At 40.2% G+C, this 21497-nt stretch overlaps 1 pseudogene; it reads left to right on the forward strand.

Moving 5' to 3' along the window:
• Positions 1–8331: 8331 nt before the first annotated feature.
• On the forward strand, positions 8332–12440 carry LOC109194581 (uncharacterized protein K02A2.6-like; annotated as a pseudogene).
• The last annotated feature ends 9057 nt before the right edge of the window (positions 12441–21497 follow it).

The following is a 21497-nucleotide window of genomic DNA, read 5'->3' on the forward strand; positions in this document are numbered from 1 at the left end:
CCATTTGAACCCAGGGGCTTAGCATTTGCTTTACTTTCGTAATTCATTACGTAATATTTCATTTACATTAATAGTCACTGTGATTATTAGATTAGTTACCGATAAAGATTTACAGCCCTAACTCATATTTCACAAAGGCATCAAATATATTACACAAGTTTAGCTTTATTTAAACTTTGTTCAATAATGCACATTGGTATTTATTCGCCCCCAGATTACTGGTCTCAGCTCTGCCTTAGCTTCCAGTAGTTACTATAGCACAAGTACTTGCTTGAGGGAAACCCTGAGTCCAGTCTAACAAAGTTATGCGGCCTGTCAATAACAGGCTTTCAATTGCAAAAAAAAAATAAAGCAGGAAAAAAAAGAAGAAAGTGCTTTGAAAAAAGCAAATGTGGAAGCTACCTTGTAGCTCTGAGCATTCACCATCTGCTTATGCCTGTGGAATAATCTGTGAGTAATCATTTAAGGTACATGCGTTTGCCCCACTCATGTTTTCTGTTACATCATGCCTGTTGACATATTTGATAAGCAGTGCACTCATTAATCTAATTAGTGCCTTTAGCTACTTATGTTTATTCCATCAGATGGATCAGATCAGACTGCTTTACTCTCATCTTTGCCTTAGCGTGTCTTTATGTCCAATCAAAGTGTAATGGATGTAATACAGCAATTCTTTAAGCATAATAGAGTTAAGTGCATTTTTAATTGCATATAATAAAAGAGTGTAGATGAAAGAGTAAGTAAGGTCCTAGCAACTTCACATAATCCAAAAAGGAGTCATTACTCTCTTCAAGAGTGTGTTAGAAACTGCTTTGTGCAGTATCCTCCACATGAGGTCAGGCTAGTTCCACAAATCAACCATCTTTTCATTATCTAGTGGAACAAAGTTAGCTGAATTCTTGTGAAAGATTACAGTGACTATTTAATATTCAAAGCCCATGAACATGTTGCAAGAATATTCAAAGTACCCAATCTTCAGTCAAAATTGTGAAGCAAGATCAGCAAATGCAAATTTCTAAAAATTATTTCTGAACCTATAACAATATTCATTATATTTCAGAGGACGGTGGTGTAGCCTTCTTTATGTAACACTGCAAAAGACTTCTTAATAATTCATATAACATATTGCAGTTATTTCTTATGAAAAGAGAGCAAGAGAGAGAGAGAGAGAGAAAATCCATCTATAACCTAACCAGGGAAATTGATTCCCTTGTCATTCTGTGTGGTCTGAAATTGCCCAGAGCTATTATGAGAGAGACTGATTTTCGCTGTGCAGTGGAGTGGAACAGTCTCGCCTTGTAGAGCTTTTTGTGAGATGTGAACAGATTCATGAGCACTAGCACTGCTAAAGAGGCATGTTATCATGTGCTCTCAGGCAGATATCCTAAACATTTTAAGCTTTTTAGAGTAATCTAACTGATCTATGATAAAACGTGCGATTTACACAGTCATTGGTACAAATACTTTCTGCATGTTTAACCAAAGTGCGTACACCATGACTTTGACAGTTGTAAAAAAATAAAGTTGTAATTAATTCGACAGTTGTGAAATAAGGTTTGTTATTTTTTTCAAATGTTCCCATTAACTGTAAAGTTATATTAAAACATTTTTTTAAACTTAAACAACAACAAACAATATTTTTGACAACAAATCAGAGGTATTTCTAATGTGGTGGACATGTGGAGGCACCAGTGGCACACTCACATTCACACCTATGGGCAATTTAGCTTTGCCAATTAACCTAACCCCACTAATTACATTTCTTTGGGAGGAAGCCGGAACGCGGGAAGAACATGCAAACTCCACACAGAAAGGCCAGGTGATGAAATCGAACTCAGGCCCTTGCTGTCAGAGAGCAGTGCCAATCAACCATGCTGCCCCCTAATCAGGCCAAAGCAATATATATGTCACATGAGCAACAAATTCTGTGTATGTTTCAACCAACCGGCGACACCAATCAGCACACACAGAGGTCATAGATGAGCTGTCCCAGAGGAAAATGAAAGTCAGTAGTGGAGCTGAGAGTTACATCATTGCCCTTCTTATCATATCTGTGAACACTGCATGAGATCCTTATTTCAAATGAGCAGAGGGGTGTACCAGAGGACCACAGGGATGTTCCTATCTGGGGCAATATGATTTTTTTCACCATGCTTCTGTGATTCTTTACTGGTTAATAGACCACCCACAACTTACTGTAAAAGTCAGTGTTTTTGTGGCGTGATAAATAGAAGAATCAATACACGCTCTGATTAATTTTAAAGTTTTCTGTGAAATGTGTGTCTGGGTAGTTTACTGGGCTGGAAATTACAAAGGCTATCAGCGCTTAAAAATGGATGTTTGCAGGCTGGATTGGCAGGTTTACAATACCTCGCCACATTGCCAAAATATGGATTGCTTTTTTTCCAGTATTTTACCTTGTGGCTAAAATCAGAGTGTGCTTGACCCATAAACTAAGAAATGGGCATTCTTTAATTTTGAGTTTCTTCACCAACAAACAAAAAAGCTGTTTGTTGTGTTTTTTGCTTATTTTCTGTCAAATATATGCCAATGCAATGGAGATCAAACACGGACAATTTTTCAAATACGAAAGTCAGTATACTTTAAGGAAGTTATCCCTGTGAACAATAAACCACGTACACATAGTTCACCACTTAATGCATTTTGTTTACTCTTGGTTCTATAATGTCAGTAAGAAGAAGAGCAGCTCCCTTATTCACAAAGGTCACTACAGCAGGTAGCGCAGCCTGGCTGATTTGGCAGAGTTTTTACACCGGATGCCCTTCCTGATGTCAGTGAGAGTGGATGAATTAATAACCATAATCATAGTCATAATATAGTCATCTCAGGCACACAGCTCTGACTCAGCAAGGAAGCCCCACCCACTTACTATCAAACCTTTTATTTGTGAGGGGCAGCAAATTAAGATGAGCTAAAATGGCTTTGAGAGAGAATAAAGTGATGGCCCACCAAGGCTCAGTGTAAGATAAATGTAGATTATTTTTAACTGTGAATCATGCAAAGCTACTTTAGAAGATTTCATGAATAAAATATTGAAATATGGTATAAGTGCTAATTATTCATTTAAGAGACAAGCATAAAGCATTTGTACAATTTACGCTGATCCTGATTTAAATATATCTGCAAATTTTTGAAAAATGTAAGTAAGAAAATAAACATGCATAATACAACTCAGGGTAAGCAATGTCTGCAATAAACAAAGAGAATCATAAACAGAAACCATAACATCATGCTTCATTTCACTGGGAGGAACTGAAATCCAAAATAATGAACTGAAATCACTATGAGAGCAAGGAGAATCTAAAGAAATAGTGTAGGCTCAATAGCTGTATTTACATTCATCTAACTTCCTCTAGCCTTATTCAGCAAAGAAGGAATTATTTACAGGACTCAGCAGCTCACATGCTGTATATCTTTTGAATAAACCATGTGAATTTGTTGGATTGTTAGTGACAAAGCAAGCAACCAAAAGAACTGCTCACCAGTGGTTTGCAACACTTCCTTTTCCTCTTCAATGACAATTTGTTGAACAGAAAATAATTTTAAAAAATGTATGATTGTGTCAAGATTAGTGGTAAAACTGGCCATTGCAACAGTGTCTGGAAACAAATGTTTTGCCAAATATATCAATTCGTCTGTGAAAATTTAAAAAATTATCATAATTTTATTATAATTATTATTATTTTTTATATTATATATTTTCCCATCTATCTTTATATACACGATCAAAAAGTATATGCACCTGTGTGTTGTTTAGCCTCTTGATGAAGTCAGAAACTGATCACCAAACCAAAAGAGTGGGCACTTAGACTCTGCACCCTTTTCCAGCTGAAAACTATGACGTCAGTCTTGGAGGTGCTAATTCTCATCCCAGCTCCTTTACACTTGGCTGCAACCTGCCCAAGTGCAAGTCTGCCGTTATCACTCAATGAAGCCAATTTCCCCAGTGCAACTATAGAAATGTAAAGTGTCATAATGGCATAATTTTTTCACTCGTAAATGAATCCCTCATTCTCACATTCTCAGATTTGTTTAACTTTTTGAGAAGAAAATCTACGCACAGCTAAAACAAAATCCTGCTATTAACACCATGCGCACCATGTGCTAATTTGTAAAGCATTGACATTCAATATCATAAACTCAAGACGTTACACCTGGAACCCATTTAACACACAGTTCATCAGATGGAAATACATCTGATGAACTGTCGATGGAAATGCCCAAGATGTTGACGACTGAAGAATGCTGACACAGAATATGGATTTTTGTGATTTCTGAATATTTGGTTTAGATATGAGAAAAACTGACGATGAGTTTTCCATCTTACATTTGTGTAACCCAAACATTCTGACAGTAATTTTCCTACAGTTAGATGGCACTGGAGAGCCAAAACAGTGTGTTCAGATCTCTGAAGCTGCCTGCAGAATCTGGCACCCAGATTTTAGCAGCAGATCCTTTCAGTCCTACAGGTAAAAGTGGATAAGACATGTAGTAGCACATCCTCAACAACTCTTTCACTGGGTCATTGTTTGTCTCTGTTTGGACTTCTATCTGTAGTTTTTCATTACTATAAGGAGCATACGGACACGTTCGCCTATTAAGTGAAACCTTCTTAAGCAATCTGTTAAGTAGTACCATGTTTATTTGTTTGGTTGTAATGGAGATAACAAAAATGAATAACCTTGGATACTCACATTAGACCCCTATTGCCTTGACAACAAAAGCCTGAAATGACAGATCCAAACTGGTTCTCTTGTCCATTGTATGTAAAACTCTTACAAGGCTGAACTTTTGGGGCATTTTAGCCTAACAATAATAGCTGACAAATCAAATCTAGAATCAAAACTGTATCGGGAAAGAGGAAAAGGCAAACACTGGCTTAACAGTAGGAAGTTGACATCCTTGAGTGGCCCATATCCATAAATCCATCCATCCAATTAGACAGTGTTAGATTACAGTAGTATCAGACTAAGAAGGTTTTTCCAGTTGTTGTTTTTTTTTTTTCAAAACTCTGAAAACCTCTTGCCTTCCAGTTCTCTCTCAGGTTCTCTCAGTCTGGTACAGCGGTGTAATGATCTGCTTGTCCATCTAACTCCATTTTATTTTTCACCAGAAAACTTGATGTCACGGTTCAGTTTTCCCCAAAGCAAAGGTCGCTCTTCACCAGAGCTGGGCAGTAATGGTTAAAAGTAACGCTTTGCTGTAATCAGATTACTTTTTTCAAGTAACGAGTAAAGTAAGGGATTTGTTAGGTCTAATTGTTGAATGTTGCCATTCTGTTTCTTAAATTTGTACAGTCTTATTTCAAGCAGTATTATCAAAGCCATTCCTTTGATCCTGAACACCTCTAACCACTTTGTGTTGGGGGAGGTTTTATTGTAGATACATCCTATCTGAGAGATCTGTTTCTTGTGTTGTAAGCTTCCTGCTTTTATGACCCTTTTGGTCATCAGGAGGTCACACAAACGCACCCCCAAAACACACACACACACACACACACACACACACATTCTTACTTACATACAGAAGTTCACACATATACATACAAAGCCTTGTCTTAGAACCATGTGGGCGTTGCTTTGCTGTGTGAACTGTCTCTCAATAAAAGGCAGCAGGGGGAGGCCATCGTCGGGGTCATTTTCGTGCTAGACACAGATGAGGCCTCCCTTGCGCAAGTAATCGATCGATCGCTGACTGTCTTGTTTTCTTTCATGATGAATAAGTCTCTAGAATTAGCGGGTTTGTGGGAACAGACCCAACAGGATTGCTATTGCAAAAAAGTAATTAGATTACTGTTACTTTCTCCCAAGCACGCTGCATTACTGCGTTACTACTGTATGTGAGAGTGTCTCATGACAATGAAGTACGAACACATGACGTTTGTGGCAGCAACAGATGTGTGTAGATCAATATTGGATAATATGGAGCGCGGGAGAGAGTACGCAGAGTATGCAGGGTTTAGAGCGTGGAAGTACTGACATTACTTTGAGTTTGATTCTGTAAAAAGTGACAAAAACATCAACGTCCGCTGTACACTCTACCTGGGAAAACTTCTTTCTGCAACGAAAAATTAAACTTCAAATCTGAGCAAGCACCTAGCAAGCCGGCACAGGAATATGATATTCACAGAGAAACCCCCGGATCCCCCCACTGACATGAGGCAAACCTCTACGTGTCCCACTCCTGCTAAACAGGTGAAAATAGATTTAAAAGCGACAGGACTTAGTACTGCTGAATCTTTGATTGTATTTATTGCTGAGTTTTACTTGTATCTGTTTGAAAGACTGAGTGTAAACACAAAAAAATATTTTATTTTATATGCTGGAATATGCAGAAAATAGGTTTAAATGTTAAACAAATTTCTTCCAGTCAGAGAGTGTTGCATATGATTTCATTTTTGTTTGATGCAATGTGCATAAAGTTAAAAGATTAAAACTAATAAAACAATTTTTAAAAAAAGACTTTTTCACGTGATTCAATTTTATATGATGGATTATGCAGAAAAAATAGAACTGGGCTGAAAGGTCTATTGCTTTATAACGTATTCAGGTTGTGTTTCATATTTTTTAAAATTAACTAAGTAATAAAGGAACTAATTACTTTTGAAAATATGCCTAGTAAGTTAGTAAACTAACGGGATTACTTTCTTGGAGAAGTAATAAATCATTTGTAACTAATTACTATTTTTAAGTAACTTGACCAACACCTCCACTAACTAGAAGGTTGTGACTCTAAAAATCTATCAATATAAACGAGCATTGGTTCCAATCCATTTTTTTGTTTTATTCAAGAAAAACAGAAGACTGTCATGATTTTGAGTAGAGAATTACAAGGCCTTCTGTGTTATTTTCAGCGCTCTCTGCACTTTCTGCCATTTCCCCTCCACTCTCCTTTTTGCAAAAGTGGTGTACACCACTTTACCACTCAGCTGTCAAGAGGGCAAAAATCCTAAATGAAACCACGTCCTTTAAAACAGTACAGCATTTATTCAATACTTGACTTCGGCTTAATGATGTAAATCAAATGAAAATCAATAAGTAAAGCTTCGTCTTACAGTACTTATGGTATTACTCGCATGAACTGAATTAATGTGTCTGTGCTGTACTTTCCCAAAAGCTCAAAATAACTTACTGCCTATGCAGCTTCTCCAGAATGGCCTTGGAGGATTTATGTTTTGTGTTAAGTAAGGCTGAAGCTACTCATGTTATCTCACTCCATCAATAGCAAATACATTAACAATATCTAGTCGCTGCAAGCACACTATTAATTTACCACGACCTGTCCCTACAGGGGCAGAATGATTGTTGGAGGCAACGAGGTGTATCTGCTTACCCCTCCCTGGGACACGGTGTCGCTGCTGGGGGATCAATGTCCATTGAGCATGGATGAGGAGGGGGCAGGCAGGCAGCCAAGCAGCCGGCTGGAGGAAGCCCTCAACCTCAGCTCGAATGACGCTGTCACCTAAGAGTTCCCAGCAGGCCTTGCAGAGACAGAGAGTTATGTGCTGCCTGATGCTGGAGCCATGTCCTCTCACACAGAAACATGGGCCTTTGTTCCTCAGAGGTTGAAGAGGACACAAGTAATAGATATTGCAAGCTCTGGTTCATGACAGGAAAAACCCAGACTGCCACCGACAGTTAACTGTCAGTCAGATATCTTGACATTTATCATTGGGAGAAGTGCAGTAGCTCTCATTCTAAGTAAGACTGTCTGACACTTGAAAGAAGAAATGGTGCTTTTTTCTTCCCATGAATCAAACCTTGAACGAATATGGTGGAATTAAAACACAGGAGGGAAAAAAAACCAATGTAACATTTTGAGAAGGAATTCAATAATGACATTATTTATTCTATTCACCTCTTTAGGAAGGGGAGGTTTCTTGGTGTCTTAAGAGAATTTTGAGAGAAGGTTCATGTCACCCTGGTCTTTTTGGTTATGTCCAGCTTCTTATGTGATAATGCAAAGTCTTGAACTGTTGGAGACTGCTAAATGGGGAGGAGGGGTTGAGCACCATCCTCAGAGTAGAGCTGTTATGTTGTAGCAGGTATTTGTCCACCGGGGGCAAAAGATTTTTGAGAGTAGTGTCAGTGTGTGTGGCGCTTGCCCCAGTTCAGAATAATAAAGAATTGACCGTGAGATCAACATGGTCTCCGTGGTTCCTTAGTTCTAGGATATCACATATGGCGATGAGGGTAAAAGCCGGGTGTTGCTGTGAAGTTAAGCCATGATAATTGGCTTGTAAAGTGAGGTTATCAAGTTGTGCGGCGCTGGCATCTGTTGGAAGCGGAGCATAACCCTCAGTGAGGAGTAATGGCTACCACAGTGGGCTCGGTGGCACCGTTCGACAGCCAGCTGCAATCCTGGGAGGAATATTGTGAGATTTTGGATTACTTCTTTGTAGCGAATGATATTAAGGAGGAGGAGAAGAATCGAGCGATGCTGTTGAGTTGAGTGGGCGCACAGACCTACGCCCTGATAAGGAACCTACTCAGTCCGGTCAAGCCGGGAGATCATTCTTATGCTGAGTTGGTGGGATTGTTGAACAATCATTTTCACCCTAAACCAAGTGAAATTGTGCAGTGGTGGAAGTTTAACACACGGAACAGGAGGCCAGAGGAAAGTGTGGGCGATTATGTGGCGGAGCTGAGGAAGCTCGCACAGGACTCTAACTTTGGAGATTCCCTGACGGTGATGCTGCGGGATCATTTAGTATGCGGAATAAGCGACGACAGGATACAGCACAGATTGTTAGCAGAGAATGCACTAACATTTGAAAAGGCGCTGAAGTTTGCTCAAGAAATGGAGGCTGCTAATAGAGACATTGTGGACTTGAAGAGCATGATGGAACAGTTGCGATTCAATAAAGGTAGGAGTGGTGAACAAGATGGAGGACGGCGGCTCGACATCACAACAGGTTGTCAGGAAGTGCTACAGATGTGGAGGGATAAAACATGTGGCCAAGGACTGCAGGTTTGTTTCAGAAAAGTGCCACAACTGCGGCAAGGTGGGACACATAAAAAGGGTCTGCCAAATGAAAATGGAACAAAAAAGAGGACATGGCAGACAAGGTAAACAAGCACATTTCTTAGAAGAGGAGAATGTGGAGAGTGAGGAGGAATGAGCTGAAATGCACCACATAAAAGCAAGTAGTGTGACTATGTATAATGTGCATGAGGAGATTAGTATCCCAAGGGAGGAACCCATCAGACAGAAGCTAAAAGTAAATGGACAGAATGCGACATCTGAAGTAGACACAGGCTGTGGCTACACTATCATGTCGAAGGAGACATTTAAAAAACTTTTTGAAGGCAGTAATGCACCCAAAGTAAGCAAGTGTGGAATCAAACTGAGAACATATGGAGGCCACAAGGCACCCGTGTGGGGAGCAGCCAAAGTGCAGGTGGAATTCAGAGACAGTAAAAAAAAAAAAACTGGACGTGGTGGTGGTTGAAGGGGCTGGAACTAGTTTGATGGGTCGGGGGTGGATTAATGCCCTCCAATTAGACTGGCAACCTGTACATAAGATAGAAGGCAGAGAAGATTCCTTACAGCGGATACTGGCCAGACATGAAACAGTGTTTAAGGACGAGTTAGGGACACTGAAGGGGTTTGCAGCAAAGATACATGTAGCCAGTGATGCCAAACCGTGCTTCTATAAGCCCCGATCAGTTCAGTTTGCTATGTAAAAGAAAGTGGAGCAAGAACTGGAGAGACTGTTGGAGGAGAAGATCATCCAACCAGTGAAATTCTCAGAGTGGGCCACGCCCATCGTACCAATACTAAAGCCCGACTCCAGCGCCAGAATTTGTGGTGACTACAAACTGACTGTTAACAAGGTGTCACCTGTAGAACAATACCCCATTCCAAGAATGGAGGACATGATAGCAGGGCTGGCGGGAGGAGAAAAATACACCAAGTTAGATATGAGTCACACATATCAACAGGTTGTACATGATGACAAATCTAGAAAGTATGTCACAGTGAACACACATAGGGGATTGTTTACATACACCAGGTTGCCATTTGGTGTGAGTTCAAGTCCTGCCATTTTTCAGCGCAGTGTGTTGCAAGGTCTGACCAATGTTCCAGTGTATCTGGATGACATCATTCTGACGGAAAGAATGACAAAGAACATCTTCAGACACTGGATGGAGTACTGCAGCGCTTGGAGGAGGTGGTGAAAGTGAAAGCAGTGCAGCAGGCACCACCCCCAAAATTAGTGACAGAGCTCAAAGCTTATTTGGGGTTGTTGAACTTCTATAATATGTTCTTGCTAAACTTGTCCACACTGTTGGCCCCACTGCACAAGCTTCTGAGAAAGGGGAAACCGTGGTGTTGGGGACCAGCACAGGAGAAGGTTTTCTGCAAGTCAAAGGAACTGTTGCAGTCAAGCAGTGTATTGGTACACTATGATGAGCAGAAAGATTTCATTCTTCCTTGCAATGTGTCCCCTATGGAGTGGGACCAGTGCTAGCTCACCGCATGCCAGTTGGTCAGGAGAAACCTATTGGGTTTGCATCACGTACCCTGAATGCAGCGGAAAAGAACTACTCACAGCTGGATAAAGAAGGATTGGCTGTAATATTTGGTGTACAGTATTTTCATAAGTACTTGTACGGCAGGAAGTTTATGATTATCACGGATCATAAGCCATTGATAAGTTTGTTCCATGAGATGAAGGCCGTCCCTCAGATGGTGTCACAGAGGATCATGTGATGGGCTGTGTTATTAAGAGCATATGAGTATGTCATTAAATACAGAGAGGGCAAGAACAACAGTAATGCTGATGATCTGAGTCGTCTTCCTCTTCCAGAGAACCCCCCTAAAGAGGTGGCAGCAGAGGAAAAGGTGTTGATGGTGGATCAGGACCAGGAGGGCGTGATGACATCTGAGCAGCTGCAAAGATGGACAACCAAAGATCCCATACTCTCCAGAGTGCGTGAGTATGCTTTGAGAGGATGGTCCACGATGCAGCATCCTAATTTTCAGCCTTACAGACAGAGACAACAGGAGCTGAGTGTGCAGGATGGGTGTGTGCTGTGGGGGGCTAGGGTGGTGATACCAGAATGAGGTCAACGCCCCCTGTTGGAACAGCTACATCAGTCACAACTGGGAATGAGCTGCATGAAGGGCCTGGCCAGAAGCTACATGTGGTGGCCGCATATGGAGACTCACACTGAAGACAAGGTGAGGTCCTGCAGTACATGTCAAGAACATAGACACAGGCCTCAAGAGGCACTGCTACATCCCTGGGAGTGGCCGGAGAAGCCATGGAGAAGAATACATATCGATTATGCTGGCCTATTTTGGGGTAAAATGTTCTTAGTAATAGTGGATGCCCACTCCAAATGGTTAGCTGTGTATCCAGTGGCATCCGCTACATCAGCTGAAACCATAGACTGCCTGAGAAACAGTTTCAGCGTGCACGGCCTTCCTGAGATGGTGGTCTCAGACAATGCCCAGTGTTTCGTAAGTGCACAAACTAAAGAGTTCATGGCAAAGAACGGAATCACTCACGTCACCTCCGCTCCATATCACCCGGTATCAAATGGGTTAGCAGAAAGAGCAGTGCAAACTTTCTAAGAACTCATGAAAAAGAGTACTGGAGACACACTGGCAACCAAGTTAAACAGGGCTCTGTTTAGTTACCGAATCACACCACAGTCCACAAAGGGGAAGTCTCCCGCTGAGTTGATGATGGGCCAGAAGTTGAGGTGTATTCTTGATCTCACCCTGACTTGAAACAGAAACTATGGCAGAGGACCCAAATGGAAACCAGGACTTATACAGGAGATGATGGGGCCTGTTTCCTACTTGGTGATGCTGGGCAATGGGACAGTGGTGAGGCGTCACGTAGATCAGCTGTTTGCCCGCCTGGAGCTGTACATGTCAGCAGGAATTCCTGAAGGTCACCCGGGCAAGCCCACAAAAGCAGCACCAATCATCAGCGCTGAGGCAGGAGACGATGATAAGAGAAACGTGGAGGTGCAAGTTACACCAGTGGTGAAGCCACACATGGAAAATAGTGATTCAGCCACTGGGTTACGGCGATCGCAAAGAACCAAGAGACCTCCTGAGCATCTGAGAGACTTTGTGCCATGACTGACAATAATAAGAAGGAGATTACGGTGAACTGTTCTAGTTTAACCTAAAACTGTTGGACTAAAGGTTCATTATTACGGGGTGAAATTTCAGTAAAGGCTGGGGACAGGGTTGTTGCATTTTAATAAAGGAGAAGTTTTTGTTTATTGGTATTTTATGTAGTAATTAAAACTACAGAGTAGTTTCCGTTTAAGGGGGGAGGAATGTTATGTTGTAGCAGGGATTTGTCCACCGGGGGGCAACAGTTTTTTGAGAGTGTTGTGTGTGGCGCTTGCTCCAGTTCAGAGTAATAAAGAAGTGACTGTGAGGTCAACATGGTCTCCGTGGTTCCTTAGTTCTAGGATATCACAAGAGCCACGGGGTTAATTGCTGTGCACAGGAACCATGTTTAATCTTAAACTGCATGCTAATATCAGCAATAAATGAGTGACTTACAGTAAATCGTGACATGACAAATACTTAATGGTATGCTAAAAAGATATCATTACACCAATCCTGTGACTGGGCAGAATATTAAAGAAAATAATATTTTTAACTACAATCACTGGAAAAAGAAAGTTTTCACAGGACTCTGTGCTGTCCTTTGACAAACTAAGTATATCATTAATGCTTCCATAGGAATTAAGAGAGTAAGCACTAGCCAGGTGTAGCTAATCAAATGTAGTTGATTTATTGATTATCAGCAAGTGTGAGGACCTCTATGAAAACAGAATTTTAGGCAGTTGCTGCTCTGGAATATTCAGCAGTCCAGGAATGGATACTGAAGCAAATCCCCTCAAAGGTCAGACTGTGCAATGGTGAAAGAAATTGGAAAACATCCAAGAGCTACATCTCCGATTCTACAGGTCTCAGTTAGCATGTTAAGTTTATGACCGTACAGTTATAGCCATACTGATGGCTATGATTTGGGCTTCTTTTGCAGTCATCGGACCTGAGTGACCCGCAGTCATTGAGTTGACTCTGAAATCCTCCGTATACCAAAGTATTCTAGATTAAAGTATCAGACCATTGGCTGAAATTGAGATATGCAAAGCAATGATCCTAAGCGGAGCAGCACATTTACTCCAGAATAGCTTAAAAAGAAAAAAATGAGGGGTGTCAATGACCAAGTCAAAGTCTAGATCTAAACCAGAGTGAAATAAATTCAAATTTCAAATCAATTCCATTTTATTTACATAGCGACAAATCACAACACAAGCACCCTCAAGGTGCTTTACATTGTAGGTAAAGACTGTGGCAAAACTATCAGAGAGCTATGCATAAAGCCTCAATGACCTGAAGCAATATGGTAAAGAAGAGTGGGCCAAGATTCCTCCAAAACAATGCACGAGACTGATGAAGTCATACAGAAATTGATTACTTCATGTTAGAGCCACTAAGGCGATTCGAAAAGCTACTGAATAATGACGTGTACTTAGTTTTTCACGTGACTGCACTGAATGCTGTGAAAACTTTGTCTCACATGACTGCATGTGGTAGTAGAAGCAGAGGCCTTAGTGCTGAAAATAGCTGTGAGTAATCCCTGGCTGCTGGCAGATTAAGGAAATGTGTTGTTTTCTGGATTTAGTTAAAACAAAACAGGTAAACTATCCTTTGGTTATCTTGTCAAGTATATACATATGCTGACATTTGATCAAGAAGACTTTTTCACATTTTGGCTTTGTTCCTGTCAATGTAATTACCACAAACTGACCCTTTAACAGCCATTAGATGACGATCTGTGTTAAATGGAGTTAAATTATCTTACTTTCAGGAGCAGGACCATGCCTCCAAACATGCTTCTTCATTCCTTGTCTTATCTCTATATGACACCCCCCCCCAGTTTTACAAGTTGTTCAATCACGTTTTCGTGCCCACCCTACCTCCCCCTGTTTAAATCCTTTCCCTTCTTCGCTTCTCATTAGGGGATCTGCCAGGCCCGGGAGATCCCTATGTCCCCAAATCGCAGCTCAATTCTTGATAAAGCAATTCGCCTTTATCTACTAAAAAACGCTGCCAAACCTAAAATGAGGACGTGGGCCCAGCTAGTGAAATGTTTTTACAGGCATTACTGTAAAACTGTATTTTATGATACTGGAAAAGCCCAAATTATGTACAAAAGCCCAAATTATGTACAAATAAACAACTAAGTACTTGAAATCGTTTAAGTTGTGGGCCCTGAATCTATAATCTATGAAAGTTTAACATTTTGAATGGAATTATGGAAATAAATCAACTTTTCCATGATATTCTAATTTTTTGGAAAGGGTCTGTAATAACTTGTCTCATTTTGTATGTAGGTACAAAATTTTTTATTTGTCATGCACACACACTTACACACACATACATAGTAAGTAATAATATATGTAGATATGCAGTAAAAGGAACTCTGTTTAAGACTCTTAACAAGTCAAAGAGTTTATGTTGGAAATCACAGTGCAAACTGAAAAAGAAATGATTTAACTCAACACTCAGTTAGCCAAGAATCATTTCTTGGCTCTTCTACACAGAAACCTTCCTTTGACCAGCTCAGAAAAAGCCTGTTGTAAGTTTTCCACACCTACTGCTGTTTCAATAAGAAGGAGCATGTTGGAGCTGATAGCCTCTGGAGGAAAGCTACTGCATCATCCAGTTTCTCAACCTCACCACCATTGCCTTAAGTGTGGGTCAAAGGTCAATAATAGAGCAATTGCAAGCAGAACATGAAATCCAAGTAGTGCCTGTGTGGAAGAGAATAAACACTGGAAATGGTACAGCATGATACAAATCTCAGAAAAAGACTTGCAGAGAGTACCCCTTCAGATAACATCACTGTGGGTATGTGGTTATTACAGTGGGTGGTCAGAGAGCACTGACTGAAACAAACTCCCCAGCAAATAGTTTTGACATTGAAATATCAGACAAGTTGAAAATTGACTCTTTAATTTGTTCTGTGAAAGGGGATCACCAAAGGATGCATTATTTATGCAACAGCACATCATGAATCAAAGCAGGGATACTCACGCTTTGTTGATGGGAGCAGTCAGACTCAAACGTGATTTAACGGTTATAAATTCAGTTTTTTCATCTATTCCCATTTAGCTGTTTAACACCAAAACATCCTTACACGTTCTCTCTGGAAAGCAACAGCTCCTTGTGTGGAACGTTCCCAGCTGCCAGCCTGTGAATGCTCACTTGATGTGTCTTTGTCTTCTCTGTCACACTCGAGAGGATTGAAATTCCTCGTGTGAAATGATATTTGAGGTGATTAAAGGGAGTCATTCCATGGAGCTGACAGTTCTAATGGAGAGAGAGCAAAATCTGCCAGTCCGGTCCTAATAGCGAGACGAGCTTTGTGACAGCCGCTGGAGGAGCTCAGAAATGCCCTGCTGTGGGACAAAGTGCCGAGAGAGGCATGCCCTCTGATTCTGTTGTCAAAACTGCTGTTTGTTTAGTTGCTCATGATGTATGAAGGAGCGAAAGACGGAGACAGAAAAATGGAATGCAGCTTTTTAGTCTTTTGGCACAAGGCGTCAGATATCAGCACATAGCTAGTGATCAGAAATATACTGCAGAAAGAGCTGCTCAGGGTTGGAATCTGGAATGGTGTTTGGGATATTTAACTTCTTCACTCTGTTCCTACTTCAGTAAAGGCTTTGGAAAAAAAGAGAAATGAAGACAAACCTGATAGCAAAGCAGCTTTCCCATGAATGTGAGTCAAAACTGGAGCATAACGTAGCAGGTCACGTATCCCCTTTTCCTGCACACTTTAGTTACAGTCAGGTGACTTCAGTTAATATGAAGAGAGGGAAAAAAACGTAAAGTGATCTTAAACTTTTGACAAGTGGAAATCTAAAAAAAATGCTTCCACTTTCATTGCACAAGAGAGTGCAAACTGCAGCCAGGCCAGAAACAACTTCCCGTTACTGCTAGTGCTTGACTAGCAGTTGCAATAACAAATAATAACAAACATTATTTGTTATTGCAACCATCTGCAAAGACAACATCCTGACACAAAGTTGGTAGGGAGGAATTCCTGACCCACAATGATAAAGCTAAGTGCAGCCAGAGCCTCATCTTCAGCATGTAAAAGCAGTAATTAGCAGTTAGGCTTGCAGCACTGTAGCATGCATTTTCTAACTATGCCTCTTTCAATCAGTATTTTTGGGGTGGTCTTCACCAACTTTGCTGTCAGTTTCATGTTAATACGTAATGCTAAAGAAAGGTCTTTGTGTGTGTCCTCGTTATGGATGTGTCAGCATGTGGGACTGTAGCCTAAAGTTTAAATTGATAGCTGATAATGATGTTACAGTGCATCTCAGGCCTCATCTCCTGCTTCCAAGCAGCTGGGCTGGCTTCAAGAAGTACTTATTTTGTGAAGTCCTGTGTCTACACACCAGTTCCAACTGGCACACCCAGTCATTTACCACCCACTCTCCTCCACATCATTACAGCAGTCCAAGTGGTAGCAACTTTGTGATCTCTCATTATAAATTATACAATACTGTGAAAAAAAGTATTTCCCCCGTTCTGATTTCGTTGTTTTTCTTTGTCACACTTACACATTTCAGATGATCAAACAAATGACCATAACCAACTTTTTACCTTTTTCACACAGGGCCAGGTGGGTGTGGATAGTTTTTTCCCCTTAATAAGTGAAATCATCATTTAAAAGCACTGCATTTTGCATTTAATCGGGTTATCTCTGTCTAACGTTAAAGTTTGTCTGATCGTCTGAAGCATGTAAATGTGCCAAATGTGCAAAAACCTAAGAAATCAAGAAGAGGGCATGTCATTTTACACAGCACTGTATATAAAAGAAGGATGATGTTACTCACTGGTTATTCCCTTATGAAGCATCGAGCAGAGTATTTTTGCAGTCACATTCTCATTGTTTTGAAATTGGATGTTATGAATGAATGGAGTGGATGTGAAGTGAGAAACTGATTGACCCTAAATGCTCATTGGCTGGTGACTTGTGAGTGACAAGTTGTTAACCAGTGAGCACATCATTGTTTATCCTTTCAAGCACGTCTGTGATCTCAGTTTACTTTTTAGAGCTGGAAACCGTCAACCTCTGTTATATACAGTCTATAGTTCCGATCATCTTGCGGGTGTTACAGAAATGTACATTCAATGACAGGTGCTATACCCAAACTGTCAAACAAGCTGACATTACCCCTGGGCTTCAGTGCTTGTTTTGAGTGTTTTCACTTTGAAATATGGGCATCATTGTTTAGAACATCACCTTCTGTACCTGCCATTCACAGACCCTGCTTCCAGTGTGACTGACTGAAAAAGATTTTTCCCAGTTCCAGCAGAGCACTGCGATGCCAATTACCCCCCTTTTCCTCCAGCACGTCCATCCTTTTTTAATTTTTTTTTTATTTTGCAGTTAACAGAAAATAATGGATTTGTGTGAGAGTGATAACGGTGGGATTCCCCCGAGGGATGTAATGCACCAGAGATCGTTTTATCCTCTCAGTTCCTCAACTGATATAGATCAGGTCTTAATTCCTGGACTATCACTCCTGGATTTTGTTTAACATTGTATTTGAGGATTTGCAAATTAATTTCCCCTCATGTGCTACATTCTTGTTTTTTGCAGGTTTTTCACATTAAAGCTTTCCTTTGGTATTTGCATGTTCAGACATTGAATTATGAAAAAGAGAAGCCTTCTGTGAACCTTCACTGCTGATATTCCCTCCCAGGACAGTGCTCGGGAGGTATTTCATTTTCACAGGTGACTATATAAATTCTTTTTTTTTTTTTGTCCTTGTTTCACTTTCTAAGACTGTTTCAAAAAGATTTCTTTGACATCATAATTCTAGATCGATAGAGTACATAAGCCTTGATTATGCTGCATTTATACAAGTCGTGCAGCTTGTAGTTTCAAAGAGGCGAAATACACGGCACAAAGGAAACCAACAGACAAGAAACCACAACACTGCTGCCATTCAACAATTGTTTAATAATGCGACTGTGATGACTAAGAGAAATAAATGGAAACAAAAGACACCAGAACCCTTGGTACAAACAAAAGAAGAAGAAGAAGACCATGAACACAACCCATGCTTAAAAATCAAAAGCATAACATGCAAGTGAGGGAAGAGGAGGAGACAGAGCAATCAAGACATCACTTGCCGACCCACCATGTTTTGCCTTCTCTAGGTTTATATTTGTTATTCACTGTATTATATTCAAGCCTTTAGCAACCAATCAGCGCTGAGAATAAATCTGAGAAGTGAGAGAGCGGGTTAATGAGGGTGACAATGAAAACACGACAAGATGGCGACTGAGCCGATGCCCTGAGGTGGCGCATAGTTTTTATACACTGATATTCCTTATTTACTTTGCATTCACTTTCTGAGGTAGGGAAATTGTCTTCTTACTCTAGCTGTTAAGCTGATAATTAAATGATTAAACCGATTTGAGACAGCACGGTTAATAAAAGTGCAAACTTGATTGTAAGTTTCTATAAAACCTAGGAGCGAAAGTTTAGTTTGCTCAAATAGCAAGTCTTCTAATCACAGCAGTTATTCCTGATGGTTGTTTTCCTGTTTCACAGAAAAAGGACTTTTTTTTTCAGATAGCTTTAAATTGGATCTGTTACTTGTTCTTTTCTGTCATAAATATATTGAAATATACTATTTTGCTGGCGTATGCTCATGTATGCTCATACAGTAAATGTGGCCAAAGGTCCCATTGATGACTTCAGTTTATGTAAAGGCTAGGCTGCTCTAAACATATGTGTCCATAGAGGACTGAAAATGTGTTTGTCCCTTCCGTTGATATTGTTACTCTGCCACGCTTCAGATCATCAAACAAATTGTAACATTAGATAAAGATAAAACCAGTAAATGCAAAATACAGTTTTTAAGAGAGCACGGCACAGCCAAGGACCATCTGAGATCATCTGCCACAACTGTGTAATGTTGCCATTCCGTTACAGATCAGTCATAGCAAGCACTGCAGGGTCCATCAGACATGGCAGAGCATAATCTCATGAGACGGACGATGCTAGCATATATTACGGTATTAGATAGTCAGGATCAGTTTTAACTTTGCTGTAGACCATTAGTCATTAGTCTTTCTCTGTATTATTGTAGGGCCTTTACCTTACAATATAAAGCACCTTGGGGTGATTATTGTGATTTAGCACTGAAAAAATAAACCGGAATTGAATTGAATCATCCTGATACTATCAATGAGGTTGTGCTGGTGTGCTGAAATCTCATAGACACCGTGCTAAGTTTACCGTCATCACCATCTTAGTTTGTTGTTGCTCCCCCTGTGGTCACTTTTGTTTTCTTAATGTGTTTCACGCATGACGAACTCTGATGCTTGGAACCTTTGCAAATAAGTGTGCACCACCCTGCTGAGGCCGTCGGTCCACCAGGGTTATGTGTTACTCTCACAGAGTGCGAGGTCAGTCCTGCTGATACTTCTTGTTTAGGAGTGGTATGCCCTTTGTGACATGTTATTGTCACACTAGAGTTCACCTGTGCCATATCATCTTTGTCAGGCTCTTGTGTTCCTGCTGGCTCTTGTTGTTTTTTGTAGATTGTAATACTTTACTGAATCTTGCAGTGAATATATTTTTTTATCAGCTCTAGCAGTTATAGAATAAAGGTCTGTGTTTATCCACCTACCTGCCAGCCCCCATATTCTTTCCCTTTTGTGACAATAATGGTGACATATTTGGCAGTTTCACGGCAGTCACATATATTTGGAGGATAGTTTAAAACTTTGCAGGCCCCAGTACACTTCAGTATGTGTCAGTTTCAAGGCTTCTGGTAACCCCGGTATTCTTCCACTCCATTTAGTTTAATTAATCATCTTTATAGTAGCTATCAAAACTGGTGCGCTCCAAACTGCTTACTTGGATTTCCAACCTGCTGTCCTCCATAAAGAATGAATGAAGTCAAAGCAGTAACTCGAGACACTTAAGCAGGTTAGCTCCTTGTGTTTAAGTGCTGCTGAATAGTGAATTCCAAGTAATGATTTTCCTACCCCTGAAATGAATATGTAGCTTTACAAATACAGCCTTTCAGCTACTATCATCTTATCATCCCTCTACAGGGCATGCCCTGGTAAGTGACTTTGTTATCAAGACACGCTGCAGTGAGTCAGCTGCTTGGTGTTTAGCTGATATTGACGTTCATTGAAACTGTGACCTTCTTATCACCTCTTCATTACAGGATGACCTCTATGCTGCCCGGCCACTTGTGAAAACCTTAGTTGTTAATAATACAGTTATTAGGGCCCCTTCTCTAGGACATGTCACCCCTCTCTTTACAATTGATTTGTCTTTTCCATGTAGAGCACTTTTTTTTCCTTCACATATTTGTCACACTTATCACCCCACACTCCCCCTTCAACCCTGATAGGGACAAGTTAAAGAGGTTGGATGGATACATACATATACATAGTTTAAGTTTAAAGTTTTAAATTTTTAAGTAAAAAAAAAACAGCTGGGAGTGAGAGCACACTATCAGCCACATGTTTTGAAAGATTTCCCTATTATATTTCTCTTGGTTTTGAGAAGCACTAAACAAAGAAAGAGATTCTCGTAGAATGAAATGACAAAAGATGTATTTTTCAGAATATTCCCCCATGCCTCAAATTAATGAGTGACATTCCAGTAACTTAAACTGACAACGTGAAACTACAATGCTCATACAAAGTCAAAATATAAAAAAGTTTAAATGAAATCGAGTTTTCAACCACTGGACATCACCGTCACATAAACATGATGAGAAAAGGGGGGGTAAAAAGCTATTGAGAGGGATGTTAAATTAAGATGTGACTGCATTCTCTTATTTTCATATGTTTTATAGATTGGAAGAAAATTTTGATCACAGGAAATGGAACTGAGAAGGAGGGGAAGTTGAACTAGTTTCCCCCCTGGTTGCTTGAGCCATTAGTTGCAGTGATGATGGATCAAAGATGATGTTGAAAGGGCTGAGCAGAGGATTTACCTGCCTGGCCTAGACAGCTGATCTGTGGGGATGAAGAAGACTGCTGTTAGCCAAATCCTTCATCTCCCTTAATGCCATAACTACGACACCTTGGAAAAGCAAGTAAAGGGCATGCTTGTCAGAGATATACCAACACTACAGGTTTTGTCTATATCTCTCTGTGCAAATGTTGAAATTGGAAGAAATCAAATAAAGACATTTTACAGAGAATTTGCTATGTAGGTTTGGGTATCCTTTTTTTCCATTTAATAAATGAAATTAATTATTTCATTTATTAAATGGATTAAATTATTTCTATTTACTAGGGTCATCTTTGTCTAATATTAAAATTTGTTTGATGATCTGAAATATAAATATGTGACAAACATGTAAAATATGCTGTCTGGATATTTTGCCAGAGAACAGAAGAGAACGGCCACACTGCTTCTAGCTGAA

The sequence above is a fragment of the Oreochromis niloticus genome, linkage group LG22 (assembly GCF_001858045.2).
Source record: "Oreochromis niloticus isolate F11D_XX linkage group LG22, O_niloticus_UMD_NMBU, whole genome shotgun sequence".
NCBI classification, from domain to species: domain Eukaryota; kingdom Metazoa; phylum Chordata; class Actinopteri; order Cichliformes; family Cichlidae; genus Oreochromis; species Oreochromis niloticus.